The sequence below is a fragment of the Pithys albifrons genome, chromosome 3 (genome assembly GCF_047495875.1).
Source record: "Pithys albifrons albifrons isolate INPA30051 chromosome 3, PitAlb_v1, whole genome shotgun sequence".
NCBI classification, from domain to species: Eukaryota; Metazoa; Chordata; class Aves; order Passeriformes; family Thamnophilidae; genus Pithys; species Pithys albifrons.
The window spans coordinates 54,382,644-54,410,497 of record NC_092460.1 but is presented as its reverse complement, the minus strand read 5'-3'; positions in this window follow the sequence as shown (position 1 = coordinate 54,410,497).

Genomic DNA, 27,854 nt, shown 5'->3' with positions numbered 1-27,854 from the left:
TGGAGCAGATCATTCTGATTGTGATCACACAGCACCTACAGGATGGGCAAGGGCTCAGACCCAGCCAGCAGGGGTTTTGGATGGGCAGATAATGTCTGACCAAACTGATCTCCTTTTATGATCAGGTGACCCACCTGGTGGATGAGGGAAAGGCTGGGGCTATGGTCTATCTAGACTTCAGCAAGGCCTTTGACACTGTCTCCCATAGCATACTCCTGGCAAAGCTGGCAGCCAATGGCTTCGACAGGGGCATTTTCCACTGGGTTAAGAGCTGGCTGGGTGGCCGGGCCCAGACAGTGCTGGTGAATGGGGCTGTGTCCAGCTGGCAGCTGGTCAGCAGTTGTGTCCCCCAGGGATCAGTGTTGGGCCCAGCTTTGTTTAACATCTTTATTGATGATTTAGATGAGGGGATTGAGTCCATCATTAGCAAGTTTGCAGATGACACCAAGTTGGGATGGAGTGTCAATCACCTGAAAGGCAGGAGGGTTCTACAGAGGGACCTGGACAGACTGGAGAGTTGGGCTGATTCCAATGGGATGAGGTTTAACAAGGCCAAGGGCCAGGTCCTGCACTTTGGTCATAACAACCCCATGCAGCGCTGCAGGCTGGGGACAGAGTGGCTGGAGAGCAGCCAGGCAGAAAGGGACCTGGGAGTTTGGATTGGCAGGAGGCTGAACATGAGCCAACAGTGTGCCCAGGTGGCCAAGAAGGCCAATGGCATCCTGGCCTGTATCAAGAATAGCGTGGCCAGCAGGACAAGGGAAGTGATCCTTCCCCTGTATTCTGCGTTGGTGAGGCCACGCCTTGAGTATTGTGTTCAGTTCTGGGCCCCTCAGTTCAAGAAAGATATTGAGGTGCTGGAGTGGTCCAGAGAAGAGCAGCAAGGCCCAAGGAAGGGATATGGGCCCAAGTCCTGTGAGGAAAGGCTGAGGGACCTGGGGTTGTTTAGCCTGAAGAAGAGGAGGCTCAGGGGAGACCTTATCACTCTCTACAACTACCTGAAAGGATGTTGTAGCCAGGTGAGGGTTGTTCTCTTCTCTCAGGCAACCAACAGTAGAACAAGATGGCACGGGCTTAAGCTCTGTCAGGGGAAGTTTAGGTTGGATATCAGAAAGAAATTATTTACAGAGAGAGTAGTTAGGCATCGGAATGGCCTGCCCAGGGAGGAGGTGGATTCCCCGACCCTGGAGGTTTTTAAGATGAGACTGGATATGGCACTTAGTGCCATGATCTAGTAATCAGTATGGGGTTGGATTAATGCTTGGACTTGATGATATTGGAGGTCTCTTCCAACCCAACTGATTCTGTGATTCTATGATTATCCAAAGGATTTTTGTTACTTTCGGATCTCCCTAACCTTGAGTTCATGCATAATATACTGCATCTGGTTAAGGGATCTCTTTGATGACTGTTTATTCCTTGTTTTTAACATATAAAGTAGAAGAGTTCTGAGTCTTTTTTTGTATTTATTGTCAACTTTAGCTACTAACACATGGCTCCTGGTTGGTTTTAGTTGAGCCAGGCTTGAAAAAGTGCACTTTTTGGGCCAGGGACACCGGGCACATCATTCTTAATTAACTGCAGAACATTTTTTATGTGATGTTTCTTTAAATCCTTACAGGTTTTTAAAATGAGACTTTGAAGAAGGCTCTATTTATAGATTATAAGAGATTGAAGCCTTTTTTTTACTTAGCGAGTAACGAAATCTTAGAGTGTGCCTTCTTTTATGTTGATTCTGGTTTATGTCCTTGTGACCATTTGTACCTTGTAGCTACCTTTTTCTTCAACCTCCAAAATATATGACACACTTTATACTCATGCATCAAGTACAATAAGCTATTAAACTTTGGTAGTATCTTCTGATTTGTATATAAAAATGGGATGCCCTGAATTCCCCCCCAGGATTCACCCAAAATAATTCTATGGAAATAATAGAATTATGATACCACCTCTGTATGATGAACAATAAAATTTTAACTAATTTTGAAAGATATTGTAAATTCTGTGTTAGAAAAATTGTGATGATCATGGAAAAAAAAAAAGTGCAGACTCCCCACAAACTATATAAATCAGGAAATCAAGTGGGGGGTTTTCTGCCAAATGCCCTCTATATGAGGAAATCTTTGTCTAGTTATCCAGGCAACAATGATCAACAATTAAAAATGTAAATTGTGTAAGGAAAAAAACAGTGAAGCAATGGCTGTTGCTCCATTTCAAACTAGGGAAGAATAAGAATAGTAGCTAGTTGGGCCTGAAAGATCACAGAATCTCAGAATGGATGGAGTTGGAGGGGACCTCCAGGTATCATCCACTCCAAACCCCCTATTAGAATAGGTTCTTCTGGAGCAGGTTGCACAGGATCATACCCCTGCAGATTTTTAATATCTCCAGAGAAGGAGACTCCTCAATCTCTCTGGGAAGGTCATGCCAGTGCTCAGTCACCCTTAGAGATGAGACCTTTTACCCGGTATTGCACTTTAGGTACATCATTTGGGCTGGACTACATTTTGCCTGTGATTAAGATGTCTGAGTCTGAGCCTATGGTTTTCCACTGCCCTGGCAGGAGAGGTAAAGATGAGGAAGTTTCCAGAGGGTTATTCAGCAGATGAGCCAGGGGTGACATCTTACTTTAGACACTTAAATTAGGTCAGAAAAACATCGTGCTTTCTTTCTCTGGCTGATGATAATGGCACAGATAGGCTGTGCAGTAAACTTATTTAATACAGAGAGGTACTCAGGAATCCAGTTGTTGGAGGCAATATCAGTATCTCAGATGAATACACAGAGAGAATTTGCCAGAACATTCCCAGACAGGAGAGTACTTCTGGGGGCTCTGGGATTTATTTTTTGTTTATTTTTAGGGTCTATTTGTTCGAAATATGAGTGAGGCTTTAACTGAATTGCAACTTGGGAGAATAAAGCTCCTTTGGTAAATTAATTAACATTACTTTAATTAATGTTGGGGAATTAATGTTACTTTAATGTTAAGGGAGAGAAAAGAAATTTACTGCTCATGCCCTGATTATGAATTAACTTTTGCGGGAACTTTAAAGAAGTGTTCACACTTTCATTAAGAGTGTAGATCTGAAGCTGCTGGGCTACTGTGAGTAAACTCATCTGAAAGTGGGGAAAATGAATCAGTACTGCCACATTTGCATTGATCTTGCTCTTCTTTATTCTTCACATACCTGATGAATTTTCAAAGTTCCAACGGCACAGCCAAAGAAAATTCCTCTAAGAATAGCTGCTATCTGATTTATAATAACTGAAAGCAGGTTGTGCTGTTTGCAGAAAGCCAGGAATTTTACTTTATATAACTCTTAAATAGAAAGAGTAACATTTAACATTTGAGTTTGTACACATTTATTTAATTTTTATATCACCATTTTACTACAATTTTTTATATCCCTTAAAAGCTCTTCCAAGAAAAACCTTTCCTTCAGTTAGAGTTCAGTTTTCCTCCTGATTTGCATAGTAAGAGGCACAGTTACTTGTATTGGACATGAGCATTCATAGTAACAGATTTCAATTTTGCAAGAAAATTCCAAGTATCTATAAAGAACCTTAATATGTTATACTTTCAATTCTGAGGAGGGCACTATCAACTCTAGAGATCAGTTTGATTGCTCTGGAAAATAAATTGATCAAAATAGTTTAAAATTTAACTGAATTTCATTTAATTAGCATGTTGCTGAAGTTTTAAATGGCAGATGTCACTTGGAATAGATCCTGTTCTCCAGATCCACAATCAAAATAGTCAATAAAACATATTCACTTCAATGCTTTCTCAACTTGTAGAAAATAGAAATTTCGTCTCTTGTCTGCAGCATACAGCTCCCAATTCTTATGTGTTAAAGGTGCTGTTTTCCATGGTGAAAATTAACAAAAAAGTGTTCTTTATATCGCCAGCTATTTGAGCCTGCTCCAAATTGCTGGCTGAATCCAGCATTTTCACAGAGATGCAAACAGTGACAGTCAGATAGCTCCACAAAGAGCTGTTGCTCAGTTTGGATGCAGCTCTGACCCACTCTCAGGCTGTGGTTTTTTTGTATAAAAGCATTGTCCTTTGTCACCTATGCAATTCCAAGGAGAAGTAAGAGGGGATAAGTGGGAGAGGGGGATGCATACTCAGGGTTTTGTGGAAACAGTAGCCTTTTCTGTACTGTCTTAAAATGGAGACCAGTCAGGGGTTTCTCATTCTACAGAGAGATAATTTTCTGCTTGAGATCCTGCAGATTAATTGCCAAGTGTCTCAGCTATCCCAGGAGAGGTGGTGGAAGGTGTATTGATAGCACCTGCAGATAGCCAGAAGAGATGAGCAGTTAATGGGATTCAAAAAGTCACCTCCCTGTCAGGGGAACAAGCCTCTGGTCTTAACTTAAAAATTAAATTCACCTGTTGGAGAAGCTCTCCAGTTTTGCAAGGTTGTTTCTCTGCATATTCAGGATTTCTGGTCTTAACTGCATGATTTCTGCATGAAGTGTGGGACTCTTTGCCTTGGTCAAACCTTGTCCCAGTCAATGCAGTGCAAGGGTGAGAAAGAGCTCTCCTTGGGTTAGCCCACAGCATCTGGCCAGCTAGGTATCATTCCCAACCTAGTCCTGGGGATATGGTTTGTGAAAGCATGGGAAAATTCCTCATGGTGATGATACATGCTGTAAGGGATGAACTTAAAACAAGTATATGTTTCAGGGATACCTAAGCAAGATGCAGCGCTGCGCACAGCTGCAGTGAAGGACTGGACTCCCAGCCATGTGTTGCCACAGCAGGTGGACACACTGCTTTTATTCTTCATCAGTCCTGGGAACGCATCAATTAAAAGCCTGGGAACAAGTAGCTCGTAATACTTCATTGGTGAGCCTTGTAGAGCCCCATTTTAGCACACTGCTGCCGCGAAATCTGTGACCCCTTAAGAATCATGGTCATTTTGTATGGCCTCTTACTCACTAGGTTGTGGAAGTAATTCCCTACATACATAAAACAGGTGCTAATGCAGACTCCAGCAGGTTTCAATGGCAGGGTCACGCAATTTGGGAAGGTTTAAAGAAGAGTGGAAGCATCTGCATGCACAGGGCTGACAGCCAGACAACAAGGTAAGATGCTGACATTTTTCAGTTGTTTTCAGCACTGAAATTCAGCACTGAAATTCAGCACAGAACAACCCTTAGGAGTTTAGCAGACCATGGCATAAGAAGACATGAGCACTTGGGTAAAGTATGTACAGCTGGTTAGACAAGCCAGTGTAGGAGTGATTTGGGTGAAAACATAAGTGTGCTGCAGATTCCTTGTTCATAAATTTTACTCAGGAAAATATATATGAAAGTAAGGTCACTGTGAATAACTATTTCAAGTAGAATAAAAACCTTGAGAATTAAGACTTCAGGATTGTTTCTTGGAGAACAAATAAGAGAATCTTCTTATCTTAATATTTTTATTAATAGCAATGAGATTGGGTATCTGGGGCTGAGAGAGCTGATTCAATCTAGACACTAGATTGAATCAGCTGAACATAGAGAGAGAAATGATGGAAAATTAATTTCCTTAATACATGGACATGTATACCTAGTGCTATAATATTGCCACTGCAAATGACTGTCTGCAAAGCTTAGGGAATACTGCATTTATCTCTGTGTGTGGATGCCTGACATACCTGACAAAATCAGAAATGTTACAAGCTCTCATCTGAAGTAAAATCTTTCTCAGGTTTGAAAAGTTCAGTTCTGTGAATTTTTCAAATTGTCATTGCCTTTCCAAGCCATTATGTGCTGTAGGGGAAGGGGGAGTGAAAATGTTCATCATCTCACAGTTAAGCTGTTTTACTTGAGATTTGATGTTGGTCTTGCAGGCCCAAGGGGCTAAGCTGGACCATGTAGTGAAATAATCTCCAGACAGTCTCCAGAAAGTCCATTCATCACTACTCCACAGTGAAACTAATGGGTATGATTATGCCTTTGCAGCTGGGGAGGGGGCAGCTGCACTTGGCTCTGCAGTGAGTTTTGTACTATGCCAGGAACAGTGGGGCCCCTGTGCAAGGTTCTCCAAATCCCCCAGTGAGCTTTTCTCTCCACCTCCAGGCATCTTCCTTGCCTGCTCTCTTGGTTCTTCCCAGCTTCTGCTTCCAGCTCCAAGGCTGCTGTTAGTCTCAGCAGGATGACTCCACACTTCACAGGCCCTAAACAGCATGTTTCATTTACTAAAACTAACAGTTGAATTAACACCTTTCCCAATTATGATTTGCAAACAAATCAGGCTGTACAAACCTGAAACTCTGAAGAAGTTTTCCTTTTACAGAAATAGCAATGGAAGGGCAAAATTTTCCAAGTGACAGGAAAGGGGACATGGGATGGAGGTTGGTTAGAGGTGTGTGAGGGTGGAGCAGGACTCTACATCTGATCTGACTTGCCTTTCTCAATGGCTGAGCTGTGCAAGTGTCCATATGTCACCTCTTTGTACCAGCCACTCCAGTGACTGCTTCTGGGATATGTGTGTGGGGAGGAAGACATTTCAGTTGTTTCAACCTATTTCCCTTAATGGAAAATGAAAAGACCTTGGAAATTTAAGACTGGGTCTATGAAGAAACTAGCATCGTCCTTCTTTAAGTACCCTCTTTCACATCCATCTCCTTCAGGGACTCCTTTGTATTTGGATCTTCCCTGCCATGGGCTAAAGACAGGGGGATATATATATATATATATATATATATATATATATATATATATATATATATATATATATATATTGGTAAACAAAGGCATGATTGCCATTGCATCAGAGAGTATAGGTAGTGTCTCTTCAGAGAAAGTTGCCTTCTTGATACAAAAGGCTTGGAGGGAAACAGTGGGAAGGAATCATTTTGTCTGGGCTTCACCATATCTGTCAAGCAAAGAAAGTATATGTAAATATAGCTAATTGCAGAAAGATGACTAACATTTGCCTAATTTGGAATTGAAGTTCCTTGAAAAAGAGGGAATCAACTGGGATGAATCTAGACAAGGAAAATAGGTCTATCCTAATGCACACTTAATAGAGCTCCACAAAAGATGAATAATCAAATCTGCTTTCTTCCTCAGATATATATTGTCTATGTGTATGTACATACAAATATAATCAAAGCTTTATATCTTACCATGCCAAGTTCTCCTAAAACAATGGACTGTTAATCTCCTACTACACTTGTGCTTTCAGCTCCTGCTCTCTTCCCTCCCTGTAAAACATGGATTTGCAATGTCTGACAGGTCCATGTTGCCCTTAATAGAATTACTTTCAATCTGTGCCAGCATTGATGACAGGGAAATCTTGTCCTCTTCTGTGCCTACTGTCAGTAAAAAATCATTCTTTCGTAGTTGCTACAAAATGTAGGTGGGGAATGACTGGGGTGCTGTAGCAGATATTGGGACTTTGAAAGTGGAATGTTTTATTTATGTGAATCTAGTCCAACTAATCTATGAGACAAATAGAACATAAAATTTCTTTGCTGATCAAACTCAATTTCATTAGCTAATGAGTCATGCAATTAAAACCAATGTGTCCATTTTCCTGTCTGGCCAGACAGCTCCCGGTAGGTGTTGCTAACAGCACCAAAGGGGACTTCTGGGAGCACAAAACTAGAGAGGAACAGAATACTGATGGCCTCACTGCAAATCTAGTTCTCTGCCCTGTAAATACCTATGTTTTATGAAGCGCAATCTTTGTGCTGGGCACCTTCTCTGATGATAACCCTGTTGCAAGAATGCTAAGCATATTTTCTCTTCCTAAAACAAGAAGTATTTTAATGTGAAAGACATGTAAATTACAGCAGGGAAATTGGCCAAAGAAGCTACCAGGGGATTAGGTCTGGGGAGGAGTGGAAGTCAGTCTCTTTATTACATTCCTTATGAAGATGCAGCATTTGAGATGCAGCTACAAGGATGGCAACCTCATGTCTCCTGCACCCACAGCCACCACAAGCTGGTCCTTGGGTCCCTTTCGGAGTGCTGGCTGTCCCTCAGGCTAGCTGCCAAGGGATGTGCTAGCCTCCCCAAAGGCTTATTTCCTGCTTGGACAGAGAAAAACAAGTCCCTAGGGCAGTGCTAAGGCAGTTTTTGCAGGACAGTACAATTTCCCATGGATCCCACGGCTTGCAGTACCTCCATCCGGCTGCTGCGAGGTCCATGGAGCAAAAGCTGAAATGTCTGGGTTTTGTACCTTTAGCCAACAGAGTCCTAAAGACATATTTTTTACATTTTTGTGATCTTGCACAGAAGGAGATGACTTGCAAATACGTCCCTCTATGCTATATTCTAATTCTTTATTTCCACAGTGTTCTGCATTGAGTATTTGCCAAGTAATTCCAGGTTGTAATTCATTCAAAACAAAGGGGTTTCTGTGGTGTTTATTCTTTAATGATTGGACAGTGGATCAGAGCAGACTTTTGGCAGAGATCCTTCAAACTTGTTTACATTTCCATCTGTCTCTGCATTTTCTTGAGATTTTTCAGGTTATTGTGGATGTACCTATTTCATATTCCTAAGAGGAACAGGGATTTTAAAAATAGAAATAAATTAGATATTTCAGGATTTGAAATTTCACACTTAGGTACTTCTCAGTATTTAACAGGCAGTTTTTTAGTTGCCTTAGAATTCTGAACACTTTTGTTTCTTCTACAGCTTATTTATTATACCCTCCTTGAGAAAACAAGATTGCTTGGTTTTTTAGCCTTTAAATGCTATGGTATAACTTTTAGTTGTTGTCTTGCATTAATGTGTTGGATCTATAGTTAGGTAGACGAAGAAATATTTCACTTTCATGTGTTGGCTTCAACACTTTGAAAAATAGATCTTAGATGTGGTGTTTCATATTCATCTCCACTTTTGTTTTGAACATGCATGGAATAGTGGCATGGTAATTTAAGTTGTTTTGGCAGGGAATTTGCTAGTAGCCTTTACTCCTTGAAATGCACTTGGAAATGTTTTTTTATTGCTTGAAAAACCTGAAAACATCATTACAGCCTTGTAGCATTATTAAATATATATTGTAATGGAAGCTACGAGATGTTATTTTCCCTTGCATGCTTATCTCTATTTGTATGGAGGAGGTGGGGGATTGACAGGCTTTTTTTTCTGGGAGTTGTCAGTCTTGATCTGAATGATCTTTATAGTAATAAATTTCTTTTTTTTTTTTTATGGTAGGAAACCTCTCTTCAGTGTATTTATACTGCCTTCCAGCAACCAGTGTGTTTTAAATGCCGCAGTGAGCAGTTGAGTTCAATGTATCTATGCAATTTTATCTCAGAGTAGTTTTCAGCTGTTTCTTTTGGGCGTGATTGCAACTTTATCTCTGACAGGACTGAAAACACGCTGCCAAACATTGTTTCTTACTATTTGAAAGTCGGATTTTAGAGATTTTTGTTTGTTGAAATAATATGACACTTGTGATCTTAGAAAAGTGAATAATGTCATTTTTACATACTTTATCTGAAACAGTGGGTACCTTTCAAAATACTTATTTGTGAAAACCAATTTAACTCTGCCAGCTCAAGAGGGGAGATAAATCAAGACATGTCAGAAAGCTAACTGTTCAAATCAGGTCTATTTAAATGCTGCCAAACTGAAGAACCAAAAACAATTAACCGTTGAGATTATATATCCAACAGACTATGGACATCATTGTATTTTGCTCTTTTCAGGCCAGGGTGGATGGGGTCCTGAGCAACCTGGTCTCGTAGAAGGTGTCCCTGCCCAAGGCAAAGGGGTTGGAACTACATAGTCTGTAAGGTTCCTTCTAACCTGAGTCATTCTATGATTCTATATAAAGGTACACCATTTAAACAAGACACAAAGCATATACTTCTGTATTGCAGTGGTAGAAATGAGATACCTATTCAGGTATCCTGCTGAAAAAAAACTGACATGCTAGTGTCAGCTCTCTTCCATGGTTGCAATATTATCATTAAAGTATCTTTATTTTGTTTAATGGTCTCAGAGGACACCACTGCCAGGGTCCCTCTTTGTGTAAGCAGTTGTCAGCAGGAGTGAACTTACCTACTGACACCCTACCTCTATCTCATTCTGATGCTACGCATTGGGAGTGTTAGGCTGGAAACTAAGGAGCACCAAAAAAGTAGGATGTTTGGATACAGTCAATGTCATCTGCTTTCAAACTTACAGGAGGAAACCTTTCCAAAATGCAGAAACTACCTGAGTTAATTCCAAAGACACTGTTGAAGAAAGACAGTGAAGTGCTTGACTAAGTGGACTGATCCAGAGTAGACTGATTTATATTCTGAGGTGCATACAGCTCTCTCTATATATACAACAAGAACATTAGAAATGTTGAAGTGTAATGACGTCTCCTCACACATTGAAGTAATGTCATGTCCTAAATCTCTCAAGACAGCACTACTCACACTGTAGGTCATTCTGATGGCAGCAAATTTTGGTAAAATATCCTTTCTGAGGGGAAAAAGCAGGACATAATTTTAGATGCACAGGTTCTCTTTTTGTTCTGAAATGGAATCAGGAAAGGAGCTCTTTCACACCTTTTGTTAAGGTGCTTGGCCTTGATTTATTTTTTAAGTGTTTCTTCCAGAAACACTATACAAGACAATAAAGGTGAAAGAGGTAGTCCTGGCTATACAACAAATGAAAAAAAATCATATCAAAATCAAATATATAGGGCAGAATGGAAAAGATTTCTCTTCCTATGGCAGTGTAGCTCTGGAGCTGGTCTGTGGTGCCTGCAGAACACTAGTGTCCTCTCATTAGTCTCTGGCTTTGGTCAGAAGGGGAACTCCATTTTGCAGCTCTGTTGTCTCTTCCCTGCTCTGCTTCCCTTCAGTATCTCTCTGACCGTCTTGTTAGCAGGGTGGGCTCTGTGCCCCCCAGGGGTGGTTGTGTTCACGTGCCCCTCCCCTATGGCCTTTCTAACCCCAGGCAGGGCAGCACCAGCTCCTTGGCCAGAACCCTTTGGTAGCTGGGACTATCTGAGCAGGGCTTGTCCTGTGGTGTGTTGCCTCACCACGCATCTGGGCTGGAAGAAGCAGAGAGGATGTAAAGTAGCTGGGATGGGCTGCATTCTCTCAGTGCAGCATTGGTCTGTGTGACAGTAATGAAGGGAAGGCACACAGGCACTCGCCTTCCTTAGACGCCACATCAGACTTATCTTTGTATATCAAACAGGACTTTGTTTAGCAATCCAGGGCTATAGAAATAGCTTTTTGGTATGAATTGCTTGTGCAAAGATCTCATCTGGGTCTGAAAGAACACAAAATATATGTATGTACAGTTTCTTTATATATTTTGCTATTACTGTCATTGCTGTTATGAAAGTCCACATTTAACACTAATTTTGGATCATTTTTTAGTACTTATTGTTTCTTCCAGGTACGAAGTCTGTCTAACCCTTATTAGGTATGAGAAAGATCATATTTTCATCTTTAATGGACTACCCTTTATTTTAAATGAAAAATTATTTTCCAAAAGAAATGGAATGCTCATCCTCTTTGATGCCAGTTCAGTATACCACTGAGTATCATCTTGGCTTATATCTTTCCTACTACGTGGTGGGATTTTGACAATAAAATTTCATTTTTTGCAGTTTTTTAACTTGTCACCCTCAGAGATGTTTGAAAGACACTTTTGATTCACAAAGTTTTATATATATATTTTAGATGATGAAAGGCCAGAACTTTGCTTTTATGTTTCAGCCATAAGTGTGAAACCTTCTGAACTATTTTTTTAATAGCAAATCTTATTAATTGTAGATGAAGGATTAAAGGAGATTTAAATAAGAGAAGCTAAAATTATTACGTTAGTTGTGGCCCTAGCTGCACATTCCTTATCTGCTTTGTTTCATTTTTTAATTTTCTTTGCCTATCTCACAGTATTCTGTTTTCTGATAGCATCATTTCTGACCTCTTCCCAGTGGTTGTTTCACCAGCTCCTGACCATTGCATCCTGAATATATCCATCAGGGAAATCATACAGAAAATGAATCTGCAGCTGGTTCCTCGGTTCATTGGTTCATTTGTAAGATAGTACAAACCAGGATATCTTTCTATTTAATGCTTTAAAATGTGAATGTAGAAATCTTTGGTTTAACAAAATAATGTGAAAGCATTCTTGTGGAATCACACATAATGTTTCATATCTTTAAGCAGTTATTGTTTTGAACTATATATATGCACTGTTTAAGCAAGCTGATAAGTGGACCTCCAGGGCAAAATCTTTATAAATGAAAAAAGGTATTGTGGGGAAAAAAAAACAACCTTTCCTTTAAATCCATCCTCCTTGCCTTCCTTCCCCCAAACCCCACTGTCTTTATTTAGGAAAGTTGCAATATTACTACCTTTGTGTATTTTTTAGTGAATTGAAAACTGTTGTATGTACCCTACGTCATAACTTCAGGGGTGAACTACCTGTCCTTCTGTCATCCTGCATTAGGTAACAAATAAACAAACAGACTTATTTTAGAACATAATATAGATCTTGTCTTTTAAGAGGGGATTTGGGCTGTGCATAGCAATTTCTGTCATGGAAAACTGAATGATTTCTTGGTTAAGCATTTTGTCTCTATAAATATACGTGAATTTTTTGTGTTTGAAAGTCTGTGAGAAAATGCTAATTTGGCTTGGGTTTATGTTTGTGGAAAGTCCCCTAGGGTGCAAACCCCTCTTCTTTGAAAGTACTCACTAGATTCTTGAACAACAGGAAGGAGTAAGTCTAATGGGTGGCCATGTAGTAGAGTGTGTTTTCATATGCCCCAGAACTACCACTATGGAGCAATTGTATAGCAGATTTGATCCAATTTCACATGAATGGAGCCATGGCTGGTGTTTCAGAGAGCAGAACGGGGCTCCTATAGTGAAAACTACTAAGCACTTTAATTATATTTTCATGCGTGACCTATTTTATAGTGCAATTTTCCTGAAAGGCTTAAAATTTGATTTCTCAGACTCAAGAGGTTAGTTAAGGTTTTCTTTGGAAACTAATGGATACCTGGCAAGTTGTTTTTTTTCCTTTTTTAATTTTTTTTTTTTATTTTGTGCTTTGTGTGTGAACATATATTACAAATCAATCTTACAAATAAACCCTTGAAATTATTTTTAAATGTGATACTGAGTTAAAGGCCAGTCTTAACCAGCAGTGTTCAATGCAAATACGTGAACTGCAAAAGACTGAGGAGCTTGTTGTGATGAAGTGTCTGACTACAGTTCACTTTGGTTCAGACAATGTCTTTGCGGTGCAGACTGAAGTGGATGAGATGACTGTAGGCATGTGTATGCATAACTATCTGTCTGCAGAGCAATGGCCTGGCCTTTCTGGATGGTTCCTGCTCTGAGTTGCAGGGTGGTGTGTCCCTGAGTTATGTGACTTGAAGATCTGAACAGGATTTGGCTATGGGGAGAATAAATTCTAAGCCCATTTTTCTGACTATAAATATTGAAGGAAAAACTGTTATGGACTTATGCCATTTATAGAAGGTATCTTCCTTTCGGCAGAGTCTCTGTTAGTATTTTCCAAGAATTGGATGGTATAAAGAGATTATTTTGCAGTATAGTTTAATCTGATTCTGAAACAAACTGTCATAAGGGAGCACAATGCAGAAGCTGTCCAGATATATCAGAATAACATTTAGGCAACAAGATTTTCCAAAAGGAAAATCAAACTGTGTCTTGAATCATCAATACATAATCATGAGCAGACTCGTTTTCATAATGTCCTTAAAACAAATCTGCCATATGAGATAAAAACATAATGTATAAAGATACTGTAGCAAAAGCTGCTTTTGCATAATCTGGATCCAAGAACCTGAGATAATATTACATAGCAATATTAATATATAAAATTATATTGCTGAGAAAAAGGAATTAAGGAGAGAAAGAGAGAGAACATTGCCAGAAGTGAATTGAAGTGAGACAGAAAATGGGTGAGAATGATACAGAAAGATAGTTTCTTGCAGATGGTGGGAGCATGAATGATGGGGAGTGAATGCTCCTGAGCATAGCAGGAATTTCAGAAAGGTGGGAATGGCAGTGCTAGCTTACTGGAAGGAAGGAGAGAACAACAGCAGAAAATAATGCCACATTCTATTATATGCTTGTTAAAAACCTGGCTCTGGTGTAATTTATGGCATCTCTGTGCCAGTCACCAATGAAGACTCAGGTTTTAGTTTTGTAGGGGCAGCTGCTCAGGATCTCAATAGTTCTCCCACATGAGGGTTGCCTGCTCACAAAGAACTGCAGATAAGCAAAATTTTTTTCTCATATTTTCAGGAAGATAAAATTCCATGGAGAACATATTCATTTTAATGAGGTCACAGTTTTGCCAGCAGGACTGCTCGGAGACTTATCTGGCAAGAAATGGTTTGTTTAGTGCAGGTTTCTTTTTTCTGACCTAGATGCCACATCTGCTTTTACTTCTCCAGCCAGCTGGGACTTCATTACCCACTTCCACAGTTCTGGGCATAGTGGCTTACGTTTCCTTCTGTCATAGTTCAGGGTTCCCAACATGTTTGTTCAGCTCCAGTTTAGCAGGACTGCTGACTGTTTCTTACTGCCAGCCTACATAGATTAGGGAAGAAAGATCTGACACAGTAACTTGTGCAGGAGCTTTCTGCGTGATGCAGTTTCCTTGGTGCCAATTTACCCTGCCAGAATGGGAGCTTATGCCCCCTGACTACATGGAGATAACATAGACCTCTAGTATTTAAGTGACTTCATCCAAGTTTGCTTGGGAGTTTCTACCTGGAACCAAAAGTGCCTTTCAGATGATAGATCCTGCCTTCAAGAGCAAAGAAAATTTAATTTGTTCTTACTTTGAGGAATGTCCCACTGTTTTTCATTTCTCTCTTCTCAAGGGTTACTGAGATGTACGATCTCAATGATTGTACAACTCAGATACAGTACTAGTAACTTTCAACAGAGGTGTCTGTCCTTCCCAAGAAGGTTTCTAGGAATTCTTGAGTGGATACCGTGATATAGAATAGTACAATGCAAGGAGACATGACACAATGAGGCAAAGAAAAGACCATACAGAGACAGAAAGACAAAGAAAAAATCAATTAAAAGGAAGAGATTAACGCAAAGATGAAGAGGAGGACTCATAACCAGTTTTCTTCCTGCAAAGAAAAATCTCACTGAACAGAATTAAAATATATTAATACTTCTGCACAAACAGTTACTCCAAGTGCTCCAGGGATGTTGGGTAATTGGAACTGGGAGGTTGGGAAGGAGGGTGATTGCTCTATTAAAATGTGGCCCACACGGTGAGAAAATAATAATAAATGGATTGCTCCATCTTCAACTCTTAATTTAATTTAATTTAATTGCATTTAATTAGTATGATTTTTTAATCAAGAGGCAAAATCTAACATATAATAATAACTCTGCTCTTCAGGAGAGCCTTTTAAAATCATGCATGTTATTTGTAGATGGTACCAAAAGAAGTTTAGTCTTGGGGAGAGATGCCATATATTTCAAGGATATTGAGTTCAAATCCTGTGTAGTTTGTATTTTCATTAAAATTTCTATTAATTTCCATTAAATTTCTATTAATTCTTTTTCATTGGTATAGGACTTAGGATTTTTTTTTCCATAGCAGAAATTGATGTGTAAGATAACTGATTTCTCATGTAAGAGAGAGAAAATAACTGAGAGGTAAAGTAACTGTTCATCAGCTGGTGACTATGTCATTTTGGGAATTTATTTCCAATATTCAGATTCCGTCTCATGCATAAACCATTCTTTAAAACACTAAGAAGGTCTAAGATCTGATTCAGATGTTGTCCTGCTTTGTATGTTAGCATGTTATAAAGTCCATAGTTTCACATTTGTAAAAATACATCCATAACAGGCTTCCATGAGGTGCTCAATACCTAAACTAAAATGCCATAATGCTAAACAAATAGCTTCACTTCATTACCTGGAACAGGATGGACTGCCACTGGGAATCATCTGTGATACTTCTTCTGTCTTTTTTTGCTTCAACTCAGCAAGTAATTGTTATGGGTTTAGCTATGCCTCAATTTAGGCTTTGGTTTTTAGAGCATGCTTTAGATCATCTGTTGACTTGAGCTGGGTCAGGCCAGCTGACAGTTGACTCTACTGGCCAATGGTATTCCATACCATACTCTGACATCACAGCAAGAATAAAAACAAGTGTAGGAGGTGCTTAGCTCAGTCTTCTTCATGATTGTATGCTGGGTGGACATGCTATCACTGTGCTGGGAGTGTCAGGCCTTGCCAGCACTTGACAGCTGTTTGATTCAGGACGTAAACATTTTTTTGTCATTGATTTTTTCCTCTCTTCCTGGGTGTCCTTTGGGGGCAGTCTTTTAGGGTGCTTTTTGTTGGCTGAGGTGGTGGAGGTCTATGTGGTTGGATGGGTGACTTGGTGGGGCTGCTGTTGTTGGGTTTTTTCCACATTTGTGTATATATATGTTATATCATATTCTGTTTTTAATTTTTCTCTTCTGTGTAAATATAAAAACCTTGCCATTTTAGTTTTACTTCTAAGTTTTTCCCCCCTCCCTTTTCCTTGGCCCTCTGACTCTGTATTGGGCAGTTGGCATTTTGCCGACTCAACCTAGCACAATGATACATCTTCAGAATGCTAATGAAATCTGTAAGATGTGTTCTGCAGTATTTACTGCATTTGCTGACACTAAACTGTAAATTTTTAGTTACCATGGGGCAAATTCCAAGTCCACATTTGGGAAAGTCTTTTCTGACTATGTAGATGAACATCCTGGTGGGGACAATCTGGCCAGTAGCAACCACAACACATTTTAGGCTTCCGTTCCACATGGCCTAGCTGTCTGGAGCTAAAAGATTTATATAGAGCTGTAGTATGTCTTGTCTGGGTGACAAGGGTATTATTAACATGTTAGAAGAATAATAACTAGGTACTCAGTGCTGAGAGTTCTCATATACCATACGTATTTTTTATATTGTTGATATTTAAAAAAGCAACTTTCAGGATCGGTTCCGATTTCTTTTGTCATATTGCTGTTTTTCAAGGCCTCTTTTTCCTACACTGATGTATTATTCCCTAGTCTGAAAAGCAATTGCAAGTCCTTGAAGGTCATAAGGGATTTGAATCCTTTGCTGACTAAGGACGTGATTTAAATAAATGCAGGTATGTAGAAGCTGTGTTACATGGGAAGCTCAATGTGCTCTAAGTAGTAATTTGGTGCTATAAAACACAAATATATTTTTCACAAAAGGGCCATTCTTGGAAGGGTCTCATGTGAAGAAGAAGAAGAAATGATTAAGTGCAAGCAACAGAACTTTCTGAACTGCTCCTTCACAATCCTCCTTTCATTCTTCTTATATTGAGAAGTGACACAATTACCATGATACTGAACTGTGAAAAAAAATGGCTAAACACACCTTGGGTTCTCTGGATATGACAGACCAGAGATGTATGAACCTTCAGAGCCTAGGCATGTCTGGGGACTGCACAGCCAGGGTAACCTTTGGCCACTCATTCCCCCTTTGCGTCAGAGTTCCCTTCTCTGCGTAAATGCAACAATGCTTTGCAGGTTTTTTGCCTCACCTTGGCCCCCATCATGGCTTTTTTGCCATTGTCTCTGTGGTTTTCCAGAGCTGTCAGCAGCAATTTTGGCTGGTCTGTGCACCATTGTACAGCGGGCATAAAGTGAAGCAAGCTGCAAGAAAATGTTCTTCTCAATAGGTTTGCTGAAAAATTCCCTTTACTGTTCTGAATGCAGGTTGGGATGCCAAACAGAGGACCCAATCACAAATCTGTGCACTGTTTGACTCCCTCATGTTTCATCACTGGTATGAATAGAATCATAGAATAGTTTGGGTTGACAGGGACTTTTAAAGGTCATGTAGTCTAACTGTCCTGCAATGAGCAGGGACATCTTCAACTCCTTTCTTTTCTGTCTACAGGCTTTATGAAGCCAGCAAAGAGGCAAGGAAGTCTCTCAGTTGCAGACTCTCCTGTTCTTTCCCTCCTTGTCCCTTCAGCAGAACTGGGTCCTCAGTGACACCAGCAAAGCTCATCCCTCCACAGTATAGGGCATAGGGAGCCACTCAGCTACTCTTTCCTCTCTGCCTTGACTGTATTGCTCTGCTCAACCTGCCTTCATGTTCTCCTCAGTCCTTTATTAAAGCTATCTTCTCCCCACAATGTTCAGGGCAGGTAGTGCTGCAATTCATAGTCGTTTCGTTCAGCTTCTTGCACTCAGTCTTAAAAGCTCTTGGTGATGCTGCTCTGACGAACAGCTGGAGAAGACTGTGGGACAGGCATTGACTGTGTGATTCATATCTGATGCATGCATGACCTTCCCAGCTGCATGGAAAGCTTTGCTTGCAGCTTGCACTTTGTTAGCCACCAGACAGACCAGGAAGAAGACACAATTACCTTGGAATCTCATGTTCATTAGTTCCACTGTTCACAAATACTTGTTTGAAGAAATAAAAGCACAACAGTGTTTCCTTTCCTCTTTCTTTCAGCTCATAAGATTTTACCTTTCCACTGTGCTAGCCCTAAGTCTCAGCCTGTGCAATACTTTGTTAGAGACTAACTATTTTGGAGGCTGAAAGTCAAAAGCTCTTGAGATTTAACTTCAAGCAATATTTTCTTAGGGAGGCTCTCAAGGGAGCTTGAATGAACACCAGAATTAGATATTAGAAGTTGAATTTGTTGAGTTATTATATATATATAAAAATCCTTCTTGTAACTTGTGTAAGTCTTTTCTCAATGCCTATGAAATAGAATCTGGAGTATTAAAACACTTTTTGATTTATAAATAATTAGGTGATGAAACAATGCATTTAAAAAACAATGGTTCAAAAGATTTCTGAAACATGTAATCTATGAAGCATGTGGTGTATATGAAATATATTACTACTTAAGGTACCTCAGCTGGGGCTATAGCTGAGAAAAGCAGTCAGAAAATTGCCCAGGGTGGGTTGATGGTAGTTCAAGAGAAATTTGACTTTGTGCCCTGACAGGAAGTTTCTAGGCTCTCTTCAATAAGGAACTTACAAAAAATGGATTCCTTCTTTTACAGATATAGAGAAGAGGAATCCCATATTGCTACTGCTGACACACCACCACCACCCACCCCCACCACCACCACAGGTATTTGCATTTTAAGTTGAGCACCCAGTGAAATCCTATCAGCAGTGATGAAGTAGTTAGTTTTGTCTGTGAAGTCAGACATGTCCAGAAAAAAGAGCATAGGCTCGTAAGGTTAGGCTAAGGATTCTGAATTTAGTCTGGTTAAAAATCAATTTCCTCTATACTCATACTTGCAGAGTGGTTGCCCGAGGATGATGGCCCTGGCTGCAAGAGGTTTCATGGGTAGGTCACTTCCCTCCCAGCATGGCCAGGGAACAGTCCTGTCTGGTGTCTTCAACTGTGCATGGGGACAAAGGTTCTGGGATATCCTGTACTGGAACATCTGGAGGTCAACAAAGGAATGAACTTCCATTTCATTAAAAGCAAAAGTACTTGTACTGAAAGGGCAATACACAAAGAAAGGAAGAATTAATGTATTCTTTAATTTCAAATAACTTTATGGATTCATTTACTGTTGTGACCTTGACTTTGTGACATTTAATGTATGGTTTATATATGTATAAAATATTTGTGTGCATGTACACACATGCATGCATATGTTAATATAAATGTATATCTACAGTCACTTTCACACTGCTAGATATGGATAGATGTAGAGATACTATCAATATCTAGCAGAAAATGCGTTGATAACAAGTAAAGTCACCCCAGGGTAGAAAATTATAAAAGGTGCTGTTATGGGTTTAGCCAAGTAGGCCAAGAAGTTAGGCTTTAAAGTTCAGATTAGGCCTGGGGTTGTCAGCTGGCTTGAGCTGGGTTGAGCTAGCTAATAGCTGACTTCTTCTAGCCAATAATATTGTATTCCATACCATATTGCATCATATCAAAAGGGGTAAGAGCCGGTGTGTGGGTGTGGCTTAGTTAGTTGCTTCACAGCTGTGGTCCCAGCAAGACACTCTGCCATCCCAGGAGGGATGGGAAGGCCCAAGCCCGGAGCACCAGCTTACCATCACGTCATTTTAGGGAAGTAAAATGTTTGTTCTTAGCTTTTCTCTCTGCTTACATCTGTCTTGGAAGAACTGACTTCTCTAGAATGATTTGTAGTTAAATAGTAGAACTTGTGTTTACTGGGAAGTGAGAAATTATTTCTTGTTGTGCATAACTTGTGTGGGCGTGTGTAATGTTGTGGTTTTCTCTTAATTTTCTATTTTCTGTACAAATACATGTAGTTAGTTTCAGCATAAACCTGCTTTGAGGGTTTTTTTTTTTCTCTCCTCTTCTTTTTCCCTTAGCTGGTTGGGGGGAGGAGGAACCCTTTTCACTCTGTCCTGGACAGTTGGTGTTTTGCCAGCTCAACCTAGGACAGGTGCTTAAAGACTGAGAGAATAAACATGGAAAACTATTACAGTTTCTTTGGGTTAAGTATGAATGAGGAAGAAAGGAAGGAAAAGAAGGAAAGGAAGGAAAGGAAGAAAAAGAAGGAAAGGAATGAGTAGGATGTTGTCAAAGAACATAGAATTTATTTAATAGAAGATTACTAGATAAAGTTTGTAATGAAATATAACCAGATTGTAAGTGAGGAAAGTATCAGGATCTAGCTTGGACATGCTCAGTGACTATTACGTACAGGCCACAGACTGATGATCCCTGTCCCTTTGATATTTTTTTACGTTGTTTACAGATTGTCAGACCAACATGTTCTCTCCTTTCAGGACTGCTCTGGACTCTTCAGACACATGCAGTGACTTTAGTTTCAGTCCATTAGCTTGAAGTCAATCTTATTCTTATTTGGATGTGTGGCCAGAAACAATGTAGTCTACTAACTCTTAGCATATGTCTCTACCTCTCAAAATACAGAAAGCAGGAGGAACGAAGGAACGAAGGAACGAAGGAACGAAGGAACTAACTAACTAACTAACTAACTAACTAACTAAACTAATCAACTAACTAACTAACTAACTAACTGCCTAAACAAACAAACAAACAAACAAGCGCGCACACACACACACACACACACACACACATATATGGGAAAAGGACATAAGCAAAGTCCTATATTCAAAAGTTAGGCAATGTCAGACTGAATTTCTTAAGGCATCCTTAATTTTGCCTCCTGGTGAATATGCATTATGATACAGTTTTAATTACAAGGTTGCATACTATTACTTTTCCCCAGGACACCTGCTTCAGCAGGGCACAGGATGGATGGTGCTCACTTAATGAGCAGCTATTCAATATGTTCTTTTATCCTCATTGCCTGGCGTTTGGCCTCAGGCCTTATTTACTGCACACTGCTCAGGCTTGGTTCTAAAGACAGAATTATTCATTTCCTACTTGACTGTTTCTGCAGCTCTCACTCTATCTGAAGACGTTACAAACTTTAATGAATCTTTTCCATATCCTAGGAAGGGCAGGGTCCACTGACCTCCATTTATAGAGAGAGACCTGCAACATTTCCACTTATCCTTGATTTTAACATTCATTTGAATCACTTTCTCTTCTTTCCTTTCAAAAAACCCTCTCTTTTATAAGATGTTTTCCACATCTTATTTGCTGAATATTGTAGCTGAAAAATTTAAAAAGCAATGCAATCTGGGGTAGCAATCCCCAACAGAAAATTTCAGAGCTAAAAGCTCTGTGAAAACACAGTGCTGTCTCTGCAAAGGAAAAGAGTGACAGGTCTCACTCTCAGTTACAGATGCTGTGACTAGCCCTACCTGCAGTATTTATATAGGTGAGGGTTTATATCCATGTGCACAAGATGTATATGACGTGCAGACCTCCTCCATGTGTACATGATACACATAGAAACTCCTATGTACAGAGGAACAAAAAGGGTATCTATTAAAAAAAATGTTCAAACCTTCCCCACGTAGCCCTTCCCTGGGCTTCAGTGCAGCTTTGTCCTGTTCCTGCAGCTCAGGAGCTGATCAGTGACATTATGGCTTCTTCCTTAATGATATAATGAACATATTTGCTTACAAGATCTAAACCTTATTTATTTTAAACCCTTGACTCTGCATATGTTTCCAGTAGTGGGTGCAGTTTTAATTTACTTTTTTCTAAAAAGAAAAAGAAAATGGGCACAAAAATTGTCTTTCATTGTTTGATCTCTTCTGTTTACCACATAAAAGTGATGAGTTAAAATAAAGACCTGGAGATATTCTATCCTAGGCCAGTGAAATTCAATATATTTTGGTGGATTTTTTTGGCTTAAGAAGGAAGTTGTTTTCAGGTGTTTCATAGAGATTAGCCTCTCTTTAAGAATGACTGAGACAAAATGGTAGAAATTACAGCAGAATCTCTTTGTTGCACAGCCGGAAGATGATTAAAACATTGACAAATTACTTAAGCACTCAATTTTTTTTAATGTATATGTAAAACCCCAATCAGTTGGGTATGGTTTGGGAGGTTCTTTTGTTTGTATTTTTAAACTGAATAAATTCAGCAGTCAAATTGAGATTAGCTGTAGAATTACTGGCATAGAAGAAGGGAACCACTGAACCTTCAGAACCAGGTGACCTTTCTTAGTAAGCAGGGAGATAGGCATGAAGTTAAAAACCAACCTCTCTTTGACATTTTTCTTTATTTTTTCTTTCACCGTTTTTGGCTGATCAGATCCTTCAAGCACTTGAATACCCTGATCCATCTTCTCTGCATTCATCATGACAGTCTATATAACAATGCCTTTAATTTTCTGAACTTCATTGTCTAAGAATATATTCTTTTTCTAGACTAGAGGAAGCTACCTAGCTGGAGAGGAGTCTCCACTAGGTTATGGAGTAGTGACTGTAAATAAACTTTTTCCCTATTCATGAATGCCTATGTCTGATGCTGCAGTTTTGAGTATCTCAGTATTTAGATACAAATTTTTGTATTCTTAGGTTTAGCAATAGGACGTACAAGTTTTGGAAAACAAGATTTGTTAGAAAGTCATTAAAGAAATCCTGGAGAGAGAACCCCAAACCAACCCTACACTCTGTGGCTTTTGTGCAAAGATTTTGTAGTTGCTTTGGTTTTCCAGTGGAGGACCTCTCCATTTCTCTTTTGGCACTGAGGATATGATGACATTTTTTTAGCTTTGGTGACTAATGAACACTGTCTTCTGAAAGGCCATAAGATCAAGAAGAGAACTTTGAGTGAACTAGATTAATCAGGACTGTGTTGTTTTTCCCTTTTCCAGTTCATGGCATATTCTCATTGAGTTCACACTTTACAGCGCAAGATAAATGGGCAAAATACAATTGCAGGAGATGGAATTTTCTTTCTTCTCTTGACTCATATTTTTTGTGTGCACATTCTCCTTCTATCTTTCCTGCTCCTGGAAATGGAGGAATTGAATCCTTCCTAAGGGACTGAAAGGAGAAGTCAAATATGTTTTCCTTTAAAAAAAATATGTTTTCAAAGACTTTATTAAAGTTTTCTTAGACTGTAATTACGATTTTAAAATTAACTGTAGAATAAAAGTAATTTGATTTTCAGGTGTTTCAGATTTCCAGCTGAAACAAGAATTTCAGATGTACTCCAGCTCCTTCCATTGTGTCCTAATCTATGCAAATCTTTCCTTGATCATCTGCTGAACAACTTTTCAGAATGGCAGCCCATATATTTTTGGTTTCTATTTTTCCTGTTTTCCTTTTCTTTGCTTGTAATCTTGACAGACTCTTTTTAAGTTATGGGATCTGTAACTTGCTTAGAAAGTAGCATCCATTTGGAAAGTAATATAATTTGCACTGATTCTACACTATTAAATATAATATAGAGTATCACTATGGTGGAAAGGATTTTGCTCCATAAGACTTCCTGGCATTTCACTGTCCTTGTCCATCAAAGATGTTCACACCAAGTTAGTTCAGCTATCAAAAAATAGCAAAATAGAGGCATAGTGATTGATGGGAATATGGAAATTAAAAACAAGTTCATTGCATAGGTTCTTCACTATTCTGCTCTTCCTGTGATAAACTTGAGCAAGTCAGTGTCTCCAAAAGCAATAGGTTAACCTCAACACTGATCACCTTCCTCTACTTCTGTCATTATTTAAATCTCTAAGTCATTTGTACCAGACTTTGCCATGAGAGTTTCAGCAGGCTCCATTTGCAAGGAGCTCAATCTATTCTCTGCAATTAATACAATTCTGATACCAGATATGACCTGGTTTTGTTTGAAAGGGGAATACATTGATTTGCCATAATATTTATTTTTTCACCTAAGCATTGAAAAAAAGACAGACACCTCTGGGGCTGCTCCAAGCAACAATATTCAAAAAGTACTCTTAAAAATCCAGCAAGTTCAACATCAATTATCTTCCTGTGGTGTTTTCCCTATCCTAGTGACTGGTGGCACATGATATGGTGCCAGAAAGTCATCAGTCTGGCAGCTGGGTTGTTTTTATTTTGTTTTGCTTTGCTTTGCTTTTCTAACACTGATCCAGTAAATATTTGCTGGGCCATTTGCACCATCTGCCATGCAAATGTTAGTCCAAGGAAGAATGGCAGGCAGGATGGAATATCTATGTTAAAGCTCCATTTAAAGTGGAACTGCTGGTGCCAGTGGCAGGAGACTATGAGAACAAAGAAGCTGAGCAAGAAATACAGTGAAGAAGAAGGCACAGCCTCTCCAGCTTTTCTACAGAATCACCTGTTTCCCAGCACCTCTAACCAAAAGTGGGGATCATGCATTTCACATCCTTGTCTTTCCCTAAGACACAGTGGACATGGAAAATGAAGAACCTACATATGAGTGGCTTGGCACTAGGAGAGGACAAACTGGTTTGGCTCAATTAGAAAACAAACTGAGAGTCCACTGATATCTGCAACTAAAATTACAAACTTACGTGGCACAAAATCACTTTGGATTCTGTCTGCTGCTCCTGTGTGTTCAGGGACTGCTGTCTTAGTCAGAAGCTGGAGGAGGTGTGATTTGGAGCCAAGTAGGGATCATCCTGGTATATGAGAGTGTTGCTATAAACAAAACACTATGAGATGCACTGATGTAATGAAATGCTTAAGTAGACTCAGGCAAAAGAGGAGAACTTACTATAAATTCACGGGTTTAAGTTCCCTCAGTTCTGTGAGTCATCTCCTCACTTGCTAGAAGAAAACTCATCATGCTTCTGAATAATTTTTCTCCTAATGGAAGCAGCTTCCTTTTGAGTTTCTTTCTTACCCACTGCATAATTTCAGATGAAGTCTCTTTCTCCCTCAAAAAAAAAAAAAAGGAAAAAAAAAGAAAATTTGTTTGTTTGTTTGACCTGCCATACAGAGAAAAAAGACCATAATATTGATTTTCAGATGACATGTACCTCACCATAGGTCAAATCAGTGCACAGTAAAACTCATGGTTCTGTGTAATACAGAAGAAAACAATAAAAGGTGATTTCCTGGGCATCAGCCACTGAGTGTTAGTTTTGATGCAGCCATACAAAACCCTGTGTATTGCTGTTGGTTCACCTTCAATAACTGTAACAATGACATGTGGTTATGAAAGCACCAAATTTCACTTTCTTCCATTGTAGCATTCTCCACTGGCATTTGTGATAGGAATGATTACTGTCAGACAAAACAAAGTGTCAGAATGTTTGGACAAAGCATCACAGATATCAACAGTGTTAGAAAATCACATGAACAAACAAATGATGTCATGACCAGTGCAAATTAATGGAAGAGTTATTATTTCAATAGGGAGAAATAAAACCAGCCCTCAAAACAGATGTCTTTCTTCATTGGCAAAGTGATGAAATGATTATTGGTGTTATTCCTATTAGCTATTCCTGATTATATATTTCCAGCTAATATCTGATGCGTTTTTTCAGCGAGTTGCTATTTCTGGTCATTTTTCTCCACTGTCATGAAACCAAAAGGCTACCTCTGTGCAAAATATGCAGAAAAACAGCCTTCTAGCTCAGCTCAAGTCATGATAAGAGTTCACAGACAAAAGGACAACAATGAGCTGTGTCTTCTGATGTTTCAATGGAAAGTAAAATCCAAACTAGCTAATTCTTCCTGTTGGAAGAAAATATAGCAAATCAGAGTTTTGAAAGCTAGGGCTGAATGAACTTATTTACTTCTATTGTATAAACAACAAAATTGGCTTTTATGTGCTTGATTGCATTGGATTGATAATTCTCATTTTGGATGTGCATGACAGTGAGAGAGAGGTTTAATTTTTACTTTCCCGTCCATTGTTTCAGTGAATTCACTGACACTCTCAAATCTGCAAAATACAAATTATACTGTCAAAAGGGAAATCAGAATGGCATTTTTTGCTTTCAGACTTCCTTTGCTGCCATGTAGATTATGCTTGCATGTGTTGGAATGGGGAGTGTTGTATGCTGTATCAATGATGGACTTGCTATTATGGATTTGCAAAAAGACAGTGATGTGAATGAATCTGAAACTGTCGTCTTTTTATTGTTTGGTAAGACAAAAGGTAATTTTTAACTCAGTCCCATGTGACATTCACATGTCTTCAGCATTCTCTGCAGCACCATCCATCTGCCAACTTCACCCATCCTGAGGACTGGGAGACCCACCTCTGTGAATGGCAAGCATACATTAAACATAATGAACCCTTGTTTTGCGGCATTCCAGAGCATTTTTTTTTTTGCTCATGTATACATGCAGACTTATTTATTTCAATTGAATGTTTCTTTCTGTAGTTTAACCTCCATAATAGATACAGCAGCTATCAGCTGCTAATTGGTTCATTATAGATGTATTGATTAATCATAGACCTTGAATAAGTTCAGTTCCCAGGTCTTTCCAATTTTAATTCCAAATGATGCTTTTTACCATGTTGATTTAGTGGGCTTATACTATACTTAGTTCTTTGTGTTTGCTATGAGAGAGATGCATCTTCCTTTCCTTTCAAGGTGATTGACAGTTGGTCACTTCCAGGCAGGAGATAACAGCTGCAACAAACTCACATTTTTGTCTCCCTTGTTTGCCCCAAGTGAAATGAAACTATATAAAGGGAGTTTATTCTCCAGGATTGCTAGTGCTGAGTCACAGGGCACTGTTCTCTTAGGTGCCACAGTGCTGTCATCCCTGACTTTTTCAGAGACAAAATTAAAATGCATTTCTGAAAGGAATTTAAAGTCTTGGAAAGATGAAACATTCTTTTGAGAGTACCTTTGTAATGACCAGATCTAGGAAAATTACTTTCATAAAGACCATTGTGCTGGTTTAAAGGTGAACCAGCAGGGGAAATGAACTCACCACGAGAGAGATTATAAGTCAGAGCTAAAATTTAATAATAATATTACAATAACAACACTGACACACAAGGGAAATTGCTTTCAACTCACAAAACCCCAGCAGTATAACCCAGTGTCCTGGGGCACAAACCCAAGGGGGTTTGTTTGCCCTTGTGCTGAGACCCCTGTGGTTCCCCCAAGTCCAGAGCAAAAGGAAAAGAAAAACCTGTTGGTGCAGGCGAGGGCTGTGGTCTGGGCAAGAGCGGGGAATCTTCTCCTGTCAAGGTCCTGCTGCTGCTCTGGATCCAACGAGAGGTTCCCGAGGTCTTCTTACCCACCACTTATGTACCCTCAGGGAGCACTCAGTCCCTCCCTCTGGGCGGGGACTCACACAATGGGTGATTAACTCTGGGAGCCAGGGGGTGTTGAGCTGTTGATGGCCCATTAGCAGCTCCGCCCCCTCAGGCTGGGTGTGAAGGTGATAATGGCTCCCTGGGCAGCTGCTGCTAATGGCCCATTGACCTTGGGGAATGAATAGAGGGGGTGGAATACACAGGTTTTATCACCCACACACAGGGTTAGCTGGTCCCTCCTGCTGAACTAGGACAACCATATTGCAAAGTTACAAC